At 43.9% G+C, this 22,108-nt stretch overlaps 1 pseudogene; it reads right to left on the reverse strand.

Annotated features, from left to right (window-relative positions):
* Positions 1 to 3,865: 3,865 nt before the first annotated feature.
* Positions 3,866 to 15,053, reverse strand: LOC103295475 (elongation factor 1-alpha 1-like; annotated as a pseudogene).
* Positions 15,054 to 22,108: the final 7,055 nt, after the last annotated feature.

Consider the following 22,108-nt stretch of genomic DNA (forward strand, 5'->3'; position numbering starts at 1 on the left):
AGAGTGTGATTAAAGAGTGTTTTTTTCCCCGGATGTGAAACAGAACCAAAGAAAACAGTCAGATTCTAGCACAGTGCCTGGTGCCATTCTAATCTCCCTGCTTGTGTGGAACTCAGTGTATCTTAGAGATAACAATTCTCTGTGCATCACCCATGGGGTCATTAACCCTACCACTGCCCGCCTTACTGGAGGGGGGAGTGAAGAGTCAGTAAGCTTGGGGGAGGGGTGAAGAGTCAGTAAGCTTGGGGTTTCTTGGACTAGTGCAAGGGAAAAACCTGTGTAACATCCATTTTTCTAAGAAAGAGGTGAGATATTTGAACTTGGGAGAATGGCGATGCATCTTTTCGTTTGACCTCTTGCTTTGGTGACCCTGGAGTGGCCACAGGCTCCAGGCTGGCCGTGCCCAGGCGACCTGTGGGGCCACAGGTGTCTGGTTGCAGCTCCTGCCCAGGCCTCATTGCACAACCTTCTTGGAGGGCATGGAGTCTGCTTGGCTGCGGGTTCAGTGGACATCGGGACCCATGATACCAATTCAGAAGTATTACTAGGTATAAAACTCTCATAGAGCTCATGGTGGCAGCAAGTACCCTGGAATGGATGATGTAAATCTATGTAAAGTGCCCATCCAGTGTGCCTCAGTGGTTGAGCATTGACCTATGAACCATAAGGTCACGGTTTGATTCCCGGTCAGGGCTCATGCCCGGGTTGGAGACTCGATCCCCAGTGTGGGGCGTACAAGAGGCAGCCAATCAATCATTCTATCATTCTCTCCCATCATTGATGTTTCTATCTCTCTCTCCCTCTCTCTTCCTCTCTGAAATCAATAAAGATATGTAACACATATTTCTATGTAACACAAATTTCCAAGTTCCCCGTGATAACCACACTGATACCAGGTGTGCTACATTACACTGACGTACCTTCACACAGAAGTGACCATTTATAAAATATTGTGTTGGTTAAGTAGAAAAATAGAAAAGTTGCTAAGAGAGATGGAGTTTTTCCTTTGACACTCAGACTCTCAGTGATAGGAAGGGCTAAAGATGGAGGGGCGGAAAAACAACCACGAGGTCTGGGTTCTTCACAATCCACACAACACGACACTGAAGAGTTAAATTTCCTTCGGAGGGAAAAATCTCCAGATTTAATAAAACCTGGCTGGGTTCCAGGAAACGAGTACAAATAAACACAGCCTCATCTTTTACTTGGGCATGTAATAAAGATATTGCTCTTTGTTCTGTGGATGCTTTTTTATGTTGAAACAGAAGAAAATGGTTGGCAATAAAAGCCTTATCTGTGGCCCTTTGGTATTGATAACCCTATAGGGCCTTTGAACAGTGTCGCAGGGTAACTGCTGGGCTTTGTAGGTCAGGGCAGGGCCTTGTTTGGGCAGAATTGAGAGGAGAGTTTTGAAATGTGACCTCCCTGGGATATGAAGGATGGGATTAAAGTTGCCAGTGGAAGCCAGGGTACTGGACCCGTCTCTTTATTACTCACAACGTGTTCCTGTACAGGGGTGAACAGAGGAGCCCTTCCCACAGTCAGAGCCTTTGGGACTGAGAAGTGGGTAAGAGGCTAAGAAGGCGAGAGACTGCCATGGCTTCAACTCTCCCGAGGGAGACTGCGAGTACGGAGAAGGAATAGGCGATGGGCAGTGCCACCCAGTAGCGAGGTGGCAACAGAGCATGGACTTGGGTAATGGACTTCACAGGTGCACATCTGATCGGAGGAGAGCCAAGGAAACTGATGTCTGTCTCCTTTTGGACCAGGTGTGGGAAGCCTCTAGTTGGAACTTAAAGCTCCTACTTTAATTATTGTTGATCTCTAGCTCCTCACTAAACTGTGAGCAACTTTGAAGGAGGCCCCTTTCATATTGCATGTCCATGAGCATTGAGTACATGTCTAATGAATGAATACATCTCTATTCTAAAACCGAGGCTCAAAGAAATACAAGTATTAGCTTGAGGGCATGGCAAGTCCAGAAGCCGGACCAAGGTTGGCATTCGTATCCCAGACGATGGCCCATGCCATGTATCCTCAGACTGTGAGAAGGACAAAAGATGGCAGGGGCATTTGTCACCACCATTAGTCATTTTCCTTATCGACTAAGGCAGTGGTTCTCAACCAGGGACAGTGTTGGCCCTCATCCCCATCCAGGGGACATTTGACAATGACTAGAGGCATTTTTGGTTGGCTCACCTGGGTGAGGGGGTGCTACCAGCATCTAGTGTGTAAAGGCCTGTTGTTGCTAAGCATCCCAGCAGGCACAAACAGGGCCTCACAATGAAGAACTATCTGGCCTAAATACCAGCAATGCCATTGTTGAGAAACCCTGCTCTAAGGTCAGTATTGAAACCTTATAAGGAAAAGGAGGTGGTTCAGGGACATCAAGAAAGGGGTTGTAGAACATGGGAGGCTGTGCCCTTGTTCACAGTAAGACTTGATAGAAGGAGCTCTCTCTGTGCTGTAACAGAGAGGGGTCTCTGGCAGCAGAATCCCTGTGTGGTGTCCCTGTCCCAGACAGAGGACTTTGGGTCACCAATGACCCTAACTTGTGACTTGCACTTGGGTCCCTGTAGACTAAATTCTGGATTCTTCCTGAGATTTTGTCTAGCAATTTGCCATTTTCATTGGGCTTCAACAACATTTTATTTCACTGGTTGGGGGTGGGGTGGGACCTTTATCTTTACATAATAGTAGTCAACATGAGGATTCTAAACTGCAATAGTATTCATTGAAAAAAGTTTTTAGAATACTTACTGTCAGTTTGAACGGAAGGTCTATTTAATCTCAGAGAATTTCTATGCAATTAAGACTCTTATCCATTTTTATTTGAACAGAGAAAAATAATTTTGGAATCTTTATATCTTTCTATGGGTTTAGAGATTTCACTAAATAGCTAAACCAAATTTAGGAAAATGTTACTCAGTTTCCCAAGGAAGTATTTCTCTCATTCCAGTCTTTCTGCTTCTCTCACTAGGGTTGGAGAGTTATCATTATAGCCTTTTTATTGGGGCTTTAGGATAGAGATGGGGTTTCATGGATAAATAATACATGAATATAAGGAACTTACATAATTTCACATATCAGTTTTCCATGAAAACCTGTCTTGGCATAAATTTGCCATTCCACATCGAGCTTCGTAAAATGCAGAGCATCATAAATATGTGCCTTTTGTGAAGCTGGAATGTACTTAATTTTAAATTGGAAACTCAAGAAAGCAACTAAGGACTCTTGATACCCAGATAGGCCATAAAACCTTAGCAACAGAGCAAATAAAAATAACTGAATAACTGCCTGCCAGATAGAATGTCACAATAGTTCCTTAGCATTTTACATAACAACCTCTTCCAAGTTCAAATGCTCTTTAACTTTCTGTTCTGTAGAATAACAACAACAAAAAGTGCTGGCTTCTTTCTCCTCCAAAAGTCTCAGATGAGTTTATATGGGGCTAAGCTTCAAATTTACCTTTACCAACTCTTCTCTCACTGTCACCTTCAGCGAGTTCTCTCTCCCCCCATGTTTCTCTTTGTGTAAGAGTTCTGAAAGAGCTGTCTGTAGTTCTAATGTTGGGTCATCTTTCATTCTTTTTTTCCTCATTAAATTTGTTTTAAATGGGTCTCAAAATTCTGTGACAGATTTTTGGTCAAGTTGTTACCATGAAAAAGTACTGATTTAAAAAACTAATAACTTAAATACACACACACACACACACACACACACACACACACACACACACACCAAATGGTCCACAAAACATTCTCCTTTCCTTCTGAAGGTTAAACCTAAATGGCCAATATATAAAAACAGATCTGAGCCTGTTCTCCCACCCCTGATTAAGACCGGCAGGTATTGGGGATAATATTCATTTAACCTTCTGGGCTTTCTGAGCAGATGTGGTGACTGACAGCTCCAGCTGCCTTCTTGTCCACTGCTTTGATGACACCCACAATAACTGTCTGTCTCATGTCACAAACAGCAAAATGGCCCAGAGGATAATCAGAGAAACTGAACACACGTGGGCTTTCCAGGAATTATATTGACGGGGGCAGCATCACCAGATTTCTAAAACATTGGGCCATTTTCCAGCTTTTTCCAAGAATGATGATCAAGCTTCTCCTTCAGCTCAGCAGATTTGCAAGTGATGTGAGCTGTGTGACAATCCAGCACAGGTGAGTAGCCAGCACTGATTTGGCCTGGGGGGGTCAGGATCACCTGAGCTGTGAAGCCAGCTGCTTCCGCTGGTGGGTCAGTTTTGCTGTCACCAGCCACATTGCCACAGCTAACATCTTTGACAGACACGTTCTTCACATTGAAGCCTACCTTGTCCCCAGGAAGAGCTTCAATCAAGCCTTCATGGTGCATTTCAACAGACTTTACTTCAGTTGTAACATTGACTGGAGCAAAGGTGACCTCCATGCGGGCTTTCTGAACACCAGTCTCCTCTCGGCCCACAGGGACAGCACCATTTGGTACATGTCCTGGAGGGGCAGCCACAGGGGCTTGTCAGTTGGATGAGTTGGTGGCAGGATGCAATCCAGAGCTTCAACGGTGTGTTCCACTGGCATTGCCATCTTCACCAGTGACTTTTCCTCCCTTGAACCAAGACATGTTAGTACCTGGCTCCAGGATATTGTTGCCATCCCAACCAGAAACCAGCACAAATGCTTCTGTACATAATTAATGTAGGTGCTGAATTTCAAGTAACTTCCTCATATCTCTTCTGGCTGCAGGACGACTCAGTGGAATACATTTTGTTACACCAACAATCATTTGTTTCCTACCCACCTAGTGTGTAAGCCAGAAGGGCATGCTCATGGATCTGCCCATTCCTGGAGATACCTGCTTTGAATTCACCAACACCAGCAGCAACAATCTGGACAGCACAGTCAGCCTGAGATGGGCCTGTAATCCTGTTTTTGGTGAAGTCTCTGTGTCCTGGGCCTTCAAGGGTGGTCACATAACACTTGCTGGTCTTGAATTTCCACAGGGAGAAACCAATGATGATACCATGCTCACGTCCAGCTTTCAGTTTATCTGAGACCCAGGCATACTTTAAGGAGCCCTTCCTCATCTCAGCAGCCTCCTTCTCAAAACTTTCATTGGTTCTTTTGTCAATCGCACCACATTTGTAGATGAGTTGGCCAGTGGTGGCAGATTTGCTGGAATCTACATGTCCAGTGACAATGATGTTGATATGACTTTTCCTTTCCCATTTTGGCTTTGCTTTAGTAGTGGTTGTTACAACACCCGTGTTCTGGTGGCAAACCTGTTGTGAAAAGCTTGGGTCATTTTGCTACATAGGCATTTGGCCAACAGGAAGTGGGTATTGCGCTCCTCAGAAACCATTCAGATAATGAAAACATTATTATGATCAAAAACAATGAGATCTCAGACAGGGGAAAATTTGTAATGTTATTTCTCTACTCATCTTCAGAATATTTTTTTAAAACTTATGACTCCATTTATAAACACCTAAGATCTGTTTTTTATTTTCTAAAGGAGAAAGCTGCCCCCCAATTTTTGTTCTGATGCTACATAATTTAGTTCCTCCATGTATGTCCCTGGATCTTCTCTTCCCCAGCACTGGAGCTCAGAGGGAGTGAGGCCAAGTAAGTAGGTGTATGGGGCCCTTTATGAGGGACTGTCTGGGTCTCTGGCTGCGTCCATGTCACTCAGCCACAATCTCCACTGTTCTTTATGGCCCAAAGTTATGGGGGCTTCTCTTCCTGGCTCTGGAGCCCGGGCTGAGGCATCTAGTGTGGGGATGGGATCCCTTGCTCCTCAAAGCAGGAACTCAATGGCCAATATATCATTCCCCACTAAAAACAATGCCACACCTGGGTGTTGGACCAGCCCAATCCAGGCCTCCACCCCTCCTACACTTCTCAATGTGCCTTCCTCTATAATTCTCTAGTTGTAGGGCATCTATTCAGCCAGATTTCAGGTGGTTCTGCATTATGGTTATTCTGTGGTTTAGTTGTAATGTTGATGTGGTTCTGAGAGGATGCGAGTACCGTGTTTATCTATACCACTATCTTGGCCCCTCCTCTGTGACATAGTTTTTTATTGCTTGTCATCCAGCAGCTAGACATGGCATTCCCTAGATCTCCATTTGTGTTTCAGTGTTCCTAGATCCAAAGAAAGCTATGAAAGTCCCATATTTTGTTGTGTTTTTTAAATTTTTACTTAATTTAGACTTTTAATATTTGCAAGTGGGATAAAAAAGAGTTTGGCTCCTCAGAACTAACTGTATCTGAAAGACCTCTGAGGCGGTAACATTATATAAAGGGAAAGTGAATCCAGAAGAGCAGGGCACTCACAATACCTGACATTGCATTCACAGACTTACCCTGTTTTCTTTTTAGTCTGGGAAACTCAAATTAGCCGTCAATTAATGCTTAAGAGTTGCCATTTGAGAGTGTGGTTAAATAACGCTTTGGCTAGCAGACATACCAAATGTGAGTTTGCCCTGCTGCTGGGGCACATAGCAAATTTCAAGAAGACAAACACTTTTATTAAGAATTTCATCAAACAAGGATTTTTTCAGGTATGGTTCCAGAAATGATTATTTATTATTTCTATCAAGCAATTATTCCTTGAAGTGCATTTTCTACCACAGGGGTTTTAAAAATTGTAATAGAAAAGATTGATTTTTAAAAGATGTCTGATGTATTTTAGAAGATTTTACTTAATATCCATAACCAACTTAAGAGGAGATACAAAATGAAAGAAATGTAATAGTTAATACTCAATGACAAGTATTTTACAAATTAAAATGATATTCAAGAGCAATACTAAAAATCAGAAGTCTTAATTTATCTCACTGACAGTTTTTCACAGTTCAGTGCTTCATGGTGGTGAGCACCTTTATATAGCTGACCAAGACAACCTAGTCATCTATTTGCAACAGAATTCCAAAAATAGAAAACAGAAGTAGAAAATCATCTACTTTTGATAGCTATAGAGAGAGACTCCAAAGATGGAAAGCAAGGAAATAACTTGGAAGAGAAGATAAAAATGAAAAAATTGGGGTGGGGAAAGGCATCCGGTGATGACAATAAGAATATATGATGAAGAGTGAGCTGGGGGTGGAGGAGAGGAGGAGGAGAGAGGAGGGGAGTCCTGGGTTCTTCAGAACCATGGACGTGTTGAGCACTGCACACAACCCTGCTGGGCCGTGTTCTGGGCTCTGGGGAAGATGGAGGTCAGCATTGTGATAGGAACCCTGTGAACACTATTAAAGTAAGTACTCCTCTCCCTCTCTATTTCATGTAACACCCCCCCCCATGTCAGCAAACTAATTACAAATTCATATTTTGTGATCTAAAACATGCACATTTTCCTTTTTGTAGGATGATTTTATTATGCCAAGTGGTACATTTCATTTTATTTGCCTCAGTTTCTGGTGGTAAGTAGAGATTTATCATAAGTATGAACTGGAAATAGCTTGTTTCCTGAATTTAGATTACAAAACAAGAGGGCGTAAGCCCACAGACAGAAATCATGCCACAATCCCATACCTGTGGGAAAATCTCACACCATCCACTCCAGGGAAGGGAGGAAATAAAATCATTTTATTTATTTTCCTCTTAAGGTTCCAGGGGTTTTCAAAGCAGGAAGGAAAGTGAGATAATGGAGTTTATAGTCATGGGAAATTATGTCTATATGTATATTTCTAGCTATATTCATGTCTATACTTATATTCATATGTAAATTCACATCACACATTTAAATTATATTTAAGAGGAATATAAAAAAATAACCAGATGTCTGGATTTGCCTCATTGATTCGTCAGTTTGCCATAAAGCAGTCAGTTTAATGCAAGACACACATACAAACACATATGTGCAATTTTGGACTGAAAAATATTATGCAAATATTTATCCAATTCGACTTTATATATTTCAATAATTTACTGCTGTTTATTCTCCACTTCACATACTCTCCACTACATTTGTTTACAAATTACTTAACCAATATTCAGAAGGATATATCAATACAAGTAATTTTGACCCCTATGTTTAATCATTATTTAAGATGAAAACTTAAGCATTTATTTTTATTTAATTGTTTTTCTTTATTTTTTAATGATTATTATTTTTGTTGTTGTTGTTGTTAATTCTCACCCGAGGATATTTTTTCATTGATTTTTAGACAAGTGGAAGAGAGAGAAAAAGACCGAGAGAGAAACATCAATGTAAGAGAAACACATGGATTGGTTGCCTCCTGCACGAGCCCTCACCAGGGCCCAGGCTGGGGAGGAGCTTGCAACCAAGGTACATGTCCTTGACCAGAATTGAACCCAGGACCCTTTGGTCCACAGGCCTATGCTCTATCCACTGAACCAAACCAGCTAGAGCAAGCATTTATTTTTAAAGTAACATATATCACAGTTAATTTCTATCACTGTTGCTAGCATTTTATGCAGAATAAACATTTTTGGCACATGTGAAAAACAGCAATCTAGGTAAAAAGATTTAAAATAAAATAAATTCTATTACAGTTAATAATTTAATTTTTCTCTGTAACAAGATTCTTCACAGGTTATTGTAATTCTTCATTGTAAAATAATATTGTTATTTCATTAATAAACAAATCAGTGATAACTAAATGGGCATATTTTGAACAATGGACCCAACAATGTATTCTTTACATATGCATATGGAACACTTACAAAATTTGACCACATACAAGGCTCCAAGGCAAGTCTCAACAAATTTTAAGGAATGAAAATTATGCAGAATATGTTATCCAGTCACAGTGGAATTGAGCTAAAAAAAAAAAAAAAAAAGACAACTGGAAAATCCCCAAATGTTTAAAAATTAAGTAATACCCTTTTAAATAAATATGGTTCAAAGACGACATTCCAATGGAAATTAGAAAGTAGCTCTAGCCGAGTTGGCTCAGTGGATAGAGCATCAGCCTACAGACCAAAGGGTCTTAGGTTCGATTCCAATCAAGGGCACATACCTTGGTTGCAGGCTCCTCCCCTGCCCAGGCCCTGGTCAGGGCTCATGCAGGAGGCAATCAATCAATGTGTTTCTCTCACATCGATGTTTCCCTCTGTCTTTCCCTCTGTCTTCTACTTTTCATAAAAATCAATGGAAAAATATCCTTGGGTGAGGATTAACAAAAAATAAAATAAAATAAAAAATGTATATTTAATTGAATAATAATGAACATATGGCATATCAAAGCTTTGGGGTGTAACTGAATCAGTACTGAGATCATGGGTGTAGACCTACAGGAATTCATTAGAATAGGGAAAAGGTAAAAATTAATGATATAAGAATCCAGTTTAAGAAGGTAGAACAAAACTTGTAATTCAACACAAAGAAAGTAGGAAGAAGAAAAAAATAAAGAAAATCGCAGGGAGTAATTAAATGTAAATCATATTTACTAGAGAAGGTCAACATAGTCATACTCTCCAACCCATTTTACAAGGTCAGTGTAACCTTAATATTAAAACCTGACAGGAACCTTATGACAAGGCTATGGGACACTAATGATCATGTGGGAGCCTTTGTTTCAAATAAACATGGAGTTTGGACAGAGAGAAGCCATGGGCAAAGGGAAAAGCAGGAGGCCCTTTTAGACTTGGATGGGATCCTAAAGAGCATCTTTTGCTAGTAAAGATCTGAGAAGTGATTCAAGTCCCCACAAAGCATCCAGGTCTCTAAGACAATCACTCTGACGCAAATGTGTTATATCGTGGTTTTCTTTTCTATCTGAGGCTGCTCATCCAAGAAACTAACGTAAAGGTGTTGATTGCCCTGATTGCCAAGTTCAGGCCTATTTAGTTAAGTCAGTCTCCTTTGTTTGCCTCTGTAGATGATTGCCTAATTAGACATGTGCCTAAGATCCCAAATAGCACCTGCCATGATTGCATCCCAGAATTCGTGGCTGAGCTGTTCAAAGACACCTGCTTTCAAGGAGGTGACATTACTACTGTTTCTACACCAAGCGCCGAGCACTGCCAAGTCATCTGAACCCTTCACTCAAGGTGTTTGCTTTTCGCATTTATGGCTGAGTCATCAGCTAAAGATCCTACCAGATGGTAGGTATTTGCAATTCTACATAGAGAAACTAGATTTTACACAATTACCTACTAATAAAACTCCTTCTGCCATTTAATGAAATTTAATGTTAATTAAAAATATATTTCATTCAAGTGAAATATTAAATACTAGTAGCCCATTTGCAGGAAAAATCCTGCAAGCGGCCGCTGCGGCCGCATGCGCAGCCGCTGCCGCCGCTGTTGCAGCCACCTTGCCTGCACCCTCGCGCCTCTGCCACCCGCCCCGCTCCACCCTGCTCCGCCCCGCCCCACCCCGCCCGGGCTTTCCCTCTGGCAGCCATCTTGCTTTCCGCTTTTCCTCCGTCTTCCTTCTAAGTTGTCTTCAGGCTTCACTTCTCCCTCCCCAGTGTATGCAAATTAACTGCCATCTTTGTTGGGTAATTTGCATACTCGCCCTGATTGGCTGGTGGGCGTGGCTTTGGCTGATGGGCGTGGCTTGGGCATAGCGAAGGTGCGGTCAATTTGCATATTACTATTTTATTAGGTAGGATGACATAAAAATATGGTGTTCAGGCCCTAGCCAGTTTGGCTCAGTGGATAGAGCATCGGCCTATGGACCAAAGGGTCCCAGGTTCGATTCTGATCAAGGGCATGTACCTCGGTTGCAGGCTCCTCCCCAGCACGGGTTCTGATCAGGGCACGTGCAGGAGGCAACCAATGGATGTGTTTCTCTCACACTGATATTTCTCTCTGTCTTTCCCCCTCTCTTCCACTCTTTCTAAAAATCAATGGAAAAATATCCTTGGGTGAGGATTAACAAATAATAATAATATGGTGTTTCGGCAGATCAGGGAGGAATAGACATACCTCTCAAGATGGACTGTCCAACCCGCCTTGTGGTCTCTATATTAATGGTGTGTATTCTTATTTCTCTTTACCTTTATGCTTGTTAATCATTTTATCCTTTGTTTTTCTATTGATTATTGATATTACTTGAAGTTATATTTTCCCTAGTAATTTTATTAGAAAAAAATTAAATTTTATAAAGATGATGAAAGAGTACAGTGATCCCGTCACCACCAATACTTTTTGACATTGTATTTTATTTATCTGTATTGAACATATGTTTAACAATGTGAAATAGTTTGAAAACATAATCCTGCACCCTTAACTATTTCAACATACATCATCTTACACAAAAGAGATAAAACGTTTAAAAAGATCCCATTCTATCATCTGAATTGTCCCCCAAAGGTAATGTATAGCTATTAATCAAAATCTTATCAAGATTCACAAATTATATTTGGTAGTTTTGTCTCCATAGTCACATTTTAAAACATTTTAGAACATTCTACCCACCACTTTTGTTTCCATGTTGAACTTGAAAATTTTGTTGTTGTTAATCTTCAGCCAAGGGTATTTTTTCCAATGATTTTTAGAGAGAGTGGAAGGGAGGAGGAGAGACACAGAGAGAGAAACATCAATATGAGAGAGACACATGGACTGGTTGCCTCCCACATGCACCCCAACCAGGCTGGGGATCCAGCCTGCAACCAATGTATGTGCCCTTGACAGGAATCAAGCCTGAGACCTTTTGGTCTACAGGAAAAAAAAACAACAAAAAAACGACTTGTACTTCTCCAAATAACAGTTTCCTGCCGAAGACAAAATAACTGAAGCCCATGTGGAATGTGTTAACCTGCCTCATACTGGATTTTGAAATATTCCAGGGATAAATCTTTATATAAGAATGCACAATGATTTGTTCTCTAATGATTAATCTGTGTTCTCTTTTTTAAAAAAAGTAGGGAGAGTATTATAACTTTTATATTTAGAAATAAGTTGAGATGTTGTAGATTTGTATAATAAACTATGGCTATATGAAATCCAATGGAAATGGGGAATAAGTTCAAATGACTAGAATTTGGATTTTAACTCTCTGCTCTCTCCATTCACAAAAAGCAGAATAGTAGAAAGCAAACAAAGTATCAGATTTCTTTCAAAAACAATGATAAAACAAAACAACCCCACCCAAATGAATCATTAAGTTTTCATATTTAATATTTAAGCATTTTTGTCTTTAGCTTACCTCAAAATACATCTCCTTACATATTTTACATCTAAGACTTAACATAGTGTATAAGCCAGGAAATTGGGAGTTGCTAGGCGTTACAAAAGAGAGAAGTCATTAATTCCTACATCCCCTTGTCCTCTCACCCCTCTCTCATGTTGTCATTTTACTGATGAAAAATCGAGTTGGCAAAATTCACAGAAGCAGCAGGTCCTGGCAGAGTGGGGACTCCACCCAGCTGTCCAGCCTCCAGATCAATGCTTTTCAGAGTAATTCCTTAGCTGAAGGGCTCAGGCAGTCTCCAAGTGGGAATGTCTCATAATCTGATGGTTTTTCTTACTTGCATTTGGAAGAATAAGATATTTTTTCTTTTTTGTTTTATTTTCAGTAACATTAGTCTTTTGAAGAATACCCAAATGGGGACACCAACCAGAATAATGAATCTCAATGAAGTGGTGTCTGGATTTTAACTGAAATCTTGTGCACTTTCTCACTTGGGTAAACTATGATTTCCTTAACGAGGTGACTGAACCATTAAATAACAGGTGTGGATGGTAGGTCTGATGGGCCTAACTTAGGGCACCCATTTTATGTTCACCGATGAAATGGACCAATGACATGGTGTCTTCTTCATGTGAAAAATTTTATTATGTCTTATATACTTAGAGTTTATATTTGAATTTAAGCTTAAAATACTCACTTTGGTTTTAAAGATTTTGAGAAAAAATAAACTTTAAAAAATTATTATTAAGACGTTATTTCTTTAGAGTGATTTTAGGTTCACAGCAAAACTGAGGGGAAGGTGTAGCAGTTTCCCATATACTCTCTACCCCCACATACCCACAGACTCCCCATTATCAACATCTCCCACCAGAGCAGTGCATTTATTACAATTGATCAACCTGCATTGACATATCATAATCACGTGAAGTCCATAGTTTACATTATGACTCGTTTTTGGGGCTGTACATTCTGTGGGCTTGAACAAATGTATAAGGACATGCCTCCCTCATTGTAGCATCATACAGAGCATTTTACTACCCTAAAACTCCTCTGTGTTCCGCCTATTCATCCCTTCCTCACCCCCCCCCCCCAGCAAACTATTTTATATGGAATTTACAAATACTATGATTGAGATTTTACAGATTCTACTGGTGAATTGCTTCCTTAAACATGGCTTCTGTTGTACAGCTTGTATTCAGGACATTTTCCCCAGTACAGCGTTTGCAGACAGTAACATTGACAGAAGGCACCCCTGTGTGTTTTGTCTCTGCTCCGGCCCACCCCTAGCCCCAGCCTCCCCGCAGGTGCTGGGGCTGGGAGCGGCATGCAGTCCCCTCCTGCCCATCTGTGCGCACAGCTCCTCCTGAGCCAGTCGTGATGCCTTAAGGCGTCCTGGCTAATTTGCATATTACCTCTTTATATATAGAAGATGTCCAGGGGTCCTGATGGGAATCTTTGGATAGATCCCTCTTCTTTACAAAATCAGTCAAAGCAGTTATATCTCATACATTCCCTGTTTTCCTCACAATAATCTTACCTAAGACAAGAAGGAGTATTTATAAGTCTGTTATCTTAGTTCTACCAAGCATTAAAAGGGACATAGCAAATTTTGTTGTTAGTGAAGTTGACATAGTTTATAAAATAGGAACCAGCACTTATGCCTTAAATTGCAGAATCCATTCTGCACCTTCCTTCCTTCATTATATTCTTCTCTGTTGATGATATGGACTCTATTCTGTAAAGCTTACAGAATGTATCAGGTGTAATTGGTAGCTAAAGCAGAAAATGTAAGATGAGGGAAAATAAAACCTTATGTCTTTTTAATGGACCTTCTGAATGAAGTGGCACAAGATAATTAGATTTTGCTGCACTCTATTAGATGAAATAGTATCCTAATATGAAAGGAAATGTCTAATCGAGATATTTATTATGTCTTATGGTGTCATTGGTCTATAATACAACTAAACTTTCTGAAGATACAGAAAGATTGCCATCCAAGGAAATATTTCTTAACACAAAGTATAATGTTAGTCACAGAATCAAGATCTACATTTAAAAAAAAAAATAACCAGCCCTAACAGGCTTGGCTCAGTGGATAGAGCGTCGGCCTGCAGACTCAAGGGTCCCAGGTTCGATTCCGGTCAAGGGCATGTACCTTGGTTGTGGGCACATCCCCAGTAGGGGGTGTGCAGGAGGCAGCTGATCGATGTTTCTCTCCCATCGATGTTTCTAACTCTCTATCCCTCTCCCTTCCTCTCTGTAAAAAAAATCAATAAAATATATTAAAAAAATAAAAATAAAAAAAATAACCAGAACTATGCCCACTGAGATATAAGAAGCACTGCTCTAGAAAAATGTTGTTTATGAGGTCCTCACTCCCACTCTATGTAGATTATTGGAGCAGATTAGCCCAAGCCTCCAACCAGGAGGGTAGGTTCTGGTGTCTGGCATCTCAGGAAGTAGAAATAGAATGGACTATCCTGCTTGAGGCAGCCAAGACAGGGGGTAACTCTGAATCAGAGTCCTGGAGGAAACCAGGCTGTCAGACAACCCCCAAGGCTGAGTCAGAAGTGGCACCAACTCCTCCCCTTCCCCTCCAAGCCCCCTTCATGTCCACTCCGCCCTCTGGTGAACAGCAGAGGGCTGTCTGGGGGAGAGCTGAGCAAAAGCCTGACCAGCGGGTTTAAAAAGAACAGAAAGGCACCGAATTAGGACCCGGAAACGGGCAGGGAGGCTGCCCAGGGGAGTTGGTGGAAGTCCTGGCCAAAGCACAGTGTTGTAAGCGGGCCCAGCAGCGGCTGCTGCAGACAGAGGGGAGGGGTCTCATGGAGGGACGGCCCGGACCCTGCAGCTACTCACGCGTGTCCGGCCTCCTCCGAGTCGCTGTCCGAGGCCCACTCCTCGCCGATGCCCGGCAGGGTGGAGAAGAGGGTCCTGGGGCCCGGCCCGGGGGGCATCCAAGCGCTGGGCTCTGGGTCTCCGGGGCCACGCTGGCGGGGGTTCCGTGGGCTCCAGGCTGAACTGCTGCTACCCACTGCGCCCCGGAAGGATGGCAGCGCCTCCCAGACCCCGCCCGGGACGGGGGTGGACCGTGTCCCTGCTCCCAAGGCGCAGGGGAGCTCTGGGCTCTGCGGCCACCGCCAGACGGGGCCCCCTGGGCAGGTCCCGGGGCAGGTCCTGGGGCAGGTCCTGCAGCGGGGGCTGGTCTTTGCTTGCTCTGGGGCTACTGGGCAGGGACAAGGGGGTCCCTACTGCTTCTGCCGCGCGGCTGGCGACCCAGACCCTGGGGTAGGAGGCGGTGAGCGGAGGGTGGGGCGCGGCGGGCGCCCCCCGCGGGGTGCAGGGGGAGTCGGGCGCCAAGGCGGGGAGGAGGCGCAGGGTGGGGGCCGTGCTCAGCGCTGTGCCCGCCGGCCCCGCGCTGGCAGCGCCTTCCGATTTGCTGGAGTTCACAGCCGGAGAGGGCACCGCCGGGGACGCCGGGGACGCAGTCGAGGTCTTTTTTTTTTTTTTAATTTCTTTATAGATTAAGGTATCACATATTTGTCCTCGTCCCCCCATTTCCATCCCCCCCCCCTCCCCACACATGCCCCCACCCCCCCTGTTGTCCTTAACCGCTGGTTGGGCTCATATGTCTGCACATAAGTCCTTTGGTTGATCTCCCCCTTTATCCCCACCCTTCCCTACCCTCCCCCCGCAGTCGAGGTCTTGAAGATTTTGGAAAAGAGAGACCCGAGGTCCAACACGGCGACCTTCATGGCTCCGACTTGGAAATGCTGTCCTCGCTGCTGCTGGAGCCTCAAGACCACGGGGAGCCGGGCTGCGGGCTCCATCCACCCCTGCTCACAAGGATCCGGAGGAGGCGGCCCGGGCGGGGCGGGGATCCTGGGGTTCCCCTTTGCCAGGGTGCGCTCTAGTGCGCTCCCCACTCAGAGGAGCTTCTCTGGGCGCTCAGCCCCGAAGCCCTGGAGACCCCCTTTCCGACGCCCAGATGGCTCGCGGGGCTGAGGCTGCGGGGGCAGCGGCACCCTCTGTCCCTCTCTGTCCTGGTGCCCTGAGACCCCCAGCGCCCAGGTGCGCGGCTGCCAGCGCCCCCGCGGGCTGAGGGTGCAGATGGGGCCTCTGGTGGCAGAGTTACCCCCTGGGCCTCCAGGACACGCTAAGCTAAACAAAAACCCTCCTATCTCCCTGCTAATTGGGCCTGGACTGCAGCTCCCACATCTCAGGGCTGTGTCCACAACAGGCACCCAGGCTCCCCTCCTGGATACCTGCCTTAAAGGAACACTGTCCAATTTCCCCATCACCCTTTGAGCTTCCCCCACTGGCCAGGCTCTGGGCTGAGGGCCAGGAACTTGAACAGAGGGAGATAACCCTGCTTCCAAAGGGGCTGGAACCATCTAGTCTGACAAGACCAACTGTGCCAGGGCAGGGCGGCCAGCTCTCTGGCAGCAGGGAAGGCTGGTAAACAAACACCTGTTCTCAGGTGAGGGGACTTGAAACAGCAGTGCCCACTCCTCCCCCTTCAGGGCCAGGTTCAAAGTGTGCCACTAAAAATGTCACAGCGGGTGCCTCACCCAAGAACTTGGAAATAAGATGGGGCCTGACAGCTGAACTAGTAACAGCCGCATACAGTGTATGTGGTTAGCACCCAACCGAGTGGACCAAGAGATTTAACAACTAAAATGTTTCAGAACTCGAACGATAATCAGATCGATTTGATACAAACTCCAAGGCAGATATGAGAGGTAAGAGGTTCTTACTAAGGGGAATACATTTTGTTTTGCTAAATCTGAGGAATTCTATGTGAAAGATAGAGTGTATGAGTGTGATGATCCACAGAAGTGTGGGGTCAGTTCTGAGCAAGATTACAAAATAAGATATTGACAGGGTTTATCCATTAATGTTCAGGAGATGTATTTTCTGATTTGGGGCAGGGAAAGGAAATGAATACAGTAACTGACACTCATGAGTATATACTTTAGTCTTGTGGCTAGTTACCAAACAGGACTCTGAGCCATAGTTAATTTCCATCGGTAATGACAAGTTTTGTATTTCCTTGCAGAGACCGAACCAATCTTCTACCTGTGATATCTACATGCTGTCAGGATCCCTTTTCTGAACCCAACCCCCACAAACAAGCATGTCCTGGGCACTTTTCTACTTCCAGGGTGCACTCAGCACTGAGATGTGAGAGAAGGGATGTTCTCTTCCCACAGGAGGAATAGCAGCTTCCTAGCACACTAGTTGTCAGGTGAGGGCCCCAGGACACAAGCTCAGCAGATAGCGGCCACCCAGTCAGCACTAATGGGGGAGAGAGCAGCATGTGCTGAAGAGAGGTGAGAGGCCAGGCTGGGCAGGCTGTCCAGGGCCTTGGATGTCGGAAGAGGGAAGAGCATACAGTTGTCAGCGTGCAACACACCAGCACACAGTGAAGAGTCAAAACGAAGGAAATATCTGAGAGCAGCGAGGGAAACTGGAGGCAGAAGTCTCAGGGTCAGAGCAGGGAAGCTGGGCTAACTTTGTCATGACGCAAGGACACCAGAACCATCCATGTTTCTCATATTTTCATTGTCCCTCTTCCGCAGCAACTAACCAGGTAGCCGTAGAGGGGTGTGAGGTCAGAACATTGGACTCTTTTCATAGAGTGCTCATTCAGGATTGCAAAGCTGTGTCCTCAAGATTGTTTGTTTCTTTCATAAGGATCTTGCTTTTAGTTCATAGAGTAATTAAATCCTCAATACATTAGGTTACTCTCAATGCAAGTAGAATCATTTCTAGAATATGCACTCTCAGTGTTTAAACTGCTAATTATCTGACCGGTTCTGTGCTCTTACAGCTGACCAGCCTCTCAGGATTGAGCCCCTCTAACCTGACTCATAAAATACAGATGCATAAACCCCAACTCAAATGTGTTAACTAATAACACACCTCTGGGCTTGTCCTCTGCTCTTTCCCTATGAGAGGAATTCCTGTTAAGGCCAAAGCAAGTTGAAAGATTCTTAGGTGAGCATAGAATCAAGCAGGTGGGGGGGTATGTCATATGGTTCTGTGTAGGGGACATTTGCAATAAGACAATCTAGCATGAACCATGGGACATTCACCGACCTTTCTTCAGCTCTCTGGCTGCAGTTATTTCTAGGCTTCCATTATTAACCACTTCTCTTCTGTGCATATGCCATTCTTTATATGTACACTGTTAATAAAGCTACGGAAACTCCACAAACTCTTCCAGATCCCGGCCTTGAAAACATTCTATCTCTAAAGTGTGTTTGCATGTGTTCTATCTGTTATGGATTGAATTATGTCTCTCAAACACAGATGTTGAAGCCCTAACTCCCAGTTCTTGGGAGTGTGACCTCATTTGGAAATAGGGTCTTTGTAGATGTAATCAAGTCATGGTCATTAGCAATGGTCCTCATCCAATCTGACTGCCATACTCTTAATAAGAGAGAAATTTGAACACAGACACACAGAGAGAAACCCAGGTGATGACAGAGGCAGAGACTGGAGTGATACAGTGGCAAGACAAGGGTGTCAAGGACTGACGGCCACCACCAGGAGCTCGGAGGAGACAGGGAGGGTTCCTCCCTAGGTTTTATACAGACCATGGCCCTGCCGCCATGCCCTCTGACATCAGACTTCTAGTTCCTAGAACTGTGATAATCAATTTTGGTTGACTTTTTGTTTGTTTTTTTCATCCTCACCCGAGGATATTTTTTCATTGATTTTTAGAGAGGGAAAGACAGAGAGAACAATCGATGTAAGAGAAACACATGGATTGGTTGCCTCCTGCAAGAGCCTTGACTAGGGCTCAGGCCTGGAAAGAGCCTGTAATTGAGGAACGTGCCTTTGACCAGAATCAAACCCAGGACCCTTCAGTCTGTAATGCTCTCTCCACTGAGCTAAACTGGATAGGGCTCCATTGTCTTAAGCCACCCAATTTGTGGCACTTTGTTAAGGCAGACATAAGAAACTAATACACCATTGGGATATTAGTTAATTTTGGGGGTACTTCATCAATATGGTGTCTTGCTGGTACCTTTATGAAAACTTCAGTGGGTACATTTTCTGTGAAAAGCTGCTATACATTAAAATGATAATCATAATTGCTTCAAATCTACAGGGAGAATGACAGGAATCCTGAAAAGAGAGGGGAAGAAGTATCATTGTTGGTTAAGGCATTGAGGGTAGCATGCTGGCCAGCCAGCCTAGGGAACAAGACACAATGAGTGAATGATTGATCCTTTTGTTTGAAGGTCCTTTGAAAATGAGCTATAATTGCAAACATGATCAACAATTCTCAGCAAGATGCTGGGTCTTTTATACCCATTGTTCACCTATCAACAGTCTTTCAGAGAGATGTTAGGTGCTACCCTGCTTCTCGGTTAATTACCAGTAGCAAGGCATTCTCATAGCGTGAGCCCAGGTGATGTGCCACAGAGGTCTGGCTCAGGCAGAATAAGGAAGTGAAAGTAAATGCAATGAAGCATTGCTTCTGACCACAGCCATGTTCATTTTAGATAGACTTCATTAGAAATGTCAAAGCAGTGTTTTGTGTGATAAAATTCTTCTGCTAATACCGATTAATGAATAATTTGAAGAATTTATTTTCTGATGTGTACAATAATGCTTGGCTACGCCATTGAGAGAGGATTAGGAAGTCATGATCATGCTGCTATGAAGAAATGGCATGTTTTGGAAATCTGGAAGTTAAAGTAAATAACCTGAGTAATTAATCTGCTTCAGAATTTAAATGGCATCACTTAGCGTGACATCCAGGCCAGAACCTCTAAAGAAGAATACTGTCACATTTGATTTAAAAATTTTTAAATTTTGAACAATGAAATACATTTTTTTTTGATTGAACAAATATTTACTATGCACCACAGGCGAGCAGGGCAGTCTCTGGAGTTGGGCTCTCTAAGTTCATATTGTCTCTGCCACTGACCCACACCCAGGCCTCTCTCTCTCCTTTCATGGTTCCTGTCTCAAATAATGGAATGTTGTGAGGCTCACATTAATTAACATCTGTTTGGCAGCTGGAACAGGGGGAACAGAGCCTGGCATAGGGTCAGCTCTCAGTATATGTATGTTTTTATTATATGTGGAGCCAGGTTACACTGAACAACCAGGAAAAAGATCTAGAAGGAAATGAGAGCTACATTTATGTCCAAGTTTATTCCTTTTGGTACTAATTGAAAGTTTTCAACAAGTATGTCTTATTTGTTTTCAATGGTAAACACAATAAAAGAAAACAAAACAGATCAAAACCTCAAAAGCCTCAAGCAAGGTTTCTTGATATGCGATTGAAGGCTGTGGATTCTACCAAGGATACAAAAACAGGAACTTGACACTGATGGGAAAGCTGCTTTAGATGACAGGATTGCTAATAGACCATGACTGCCTCTCCTGGGTGTGGTAGCAGACCCAGTGCAGTGGAACAAACAGAGACCAGACCCAGGAGGCTTTCCAGGTGCTCTCAGCTGCAAGTGCCAGAGAAAGCCCGCACTAACAGAAGCCTGAGCATTTCAGGTGCTTACATAGCTCCCAGCAGGAGGCCCACAATAAGCTGGTTTGGGATTGGTGCTGGGAGTTACCAATGTCATCAGAGACTCAAGAGCCTTCTTTTTTGTTTGCTCACTGTAAGGATGTAATGCCTTTTCCTGGTGGTCCCAGGATGGTACCCTGAGCTCCAACCATCTTCTCCTCAAATAACTACCTGCAAGGCAAGAAGGTACAGCTCACTCAGTCACTTTCCCTCTCATTAAGGAACAAAATACTTTCCAGAAGGTTCTCATTGGCCAGAACTAGATTAAAAGTCCTTCCCTAAGTTAATCATCAGCCAAGGGGAAATGAGCGTTGTCATGCTTTTGAATCATAGTGCACCTCCTAGTGCTTGAGCAAGGGTCGACTATCCCTGAACATGTTGCCATCGGAACAAAATCAGGGCCCCATCTATCAAGAAAGGAGAGATGGGCATGTTTGTTGGATAAAGTAGATAGCTGCAAGGAATAGTTTGACTATCTTCCATTATCAAATTAAAAGGGCATCTACCAGTTAACAGCTCACATTGTGCACTGCAGATGTAACTCGTGCATTGAGCATTTTAAGTGCTCTCATTGAAGAGGTAGTAATAGGCCTTCTCAAACTCAACCTCTTCATATTCCCAGATGACATATCACAGTCAATGTCACTATCATACCCCGTAGTATTTTGGTACTTTTAACCTTTACATTCGAGTCTGACTGCATAGGTTCAAATTAAGACTTTAGTAAGTGGCAGAGATGTGACATTGGGCAAGTTAAGTAACCATATGCTTCAGTTTCTTAATCTGGAAAATGAGGCAATAATAGTAGCCTATGTGGTTGTGAAGATTTAAACAATCACTACATTAAAATGACTTAAAATGTTTGCCTGAAACATAGCATATGCTCCCTTAGGTGCTAATCTATACTAATAAAAAAGGGTAATATGCTAATTAGACCCAGTGGACTGGCCATCTTCCAGACATTCGAATTCCTTCCGGACAAAGCCACGGTGGTGGGGGCCAAGGCAGAGAGGGCAGTTGGGGATGAGATCAGGCCAGCAGAGGAGGGCCGTTTTTAGCAAGATCAGGCCGGCAGGGGAGGGCAGTTGGGGGCAAGATCAGGCCAGCAGGGGAGGGCAGTTAGGGGTGATCAGGCAGGCAGAGGCAGTTGGGGGCGAGATCAGGCTGGCAGGGGAGAGCAGTTGGGGGCAACTAGGGTGGCAGGGGAGGGCAGTTGGGGGAGAGATCAGGCTAGCAGGGAAGGGCAGTTAGGGGCAATCAGACAGGCAGGCAGAGGCAGTTAGGGGCAATCAGGCAGGCAGGCAGAGGGGTTAGGGGCAATTAGGCAGGCAGGCAGAGGCAGTAAGGGGTGATCAGGCAGGGAGGCAGGTGAGTGGTTAGGAGCCAGCAGTCCCATATTGTGAGAGGGATGTCCCCCAAGGGGTCCCCGATTGGAGAGGGTACAGGCTGGGCTGAGGGAACTCTCCC

This window comes from Eptesicus fuscus, chromosome 8, assembly GCF_027574615.1.
Source record: "Eptesicus fuscus isolate TK198812 chromosome 8, DD_ASM_mEF_20220401, whole genome shotgun sequence".
NCBI classification, from domain to species: domain Eukaryota; kingdom Metazoa; phylum Chordata; class Mammalia; order Chiroptera; family Vespertilionidae; genus Eptesicus; species Eptesicus fuscus.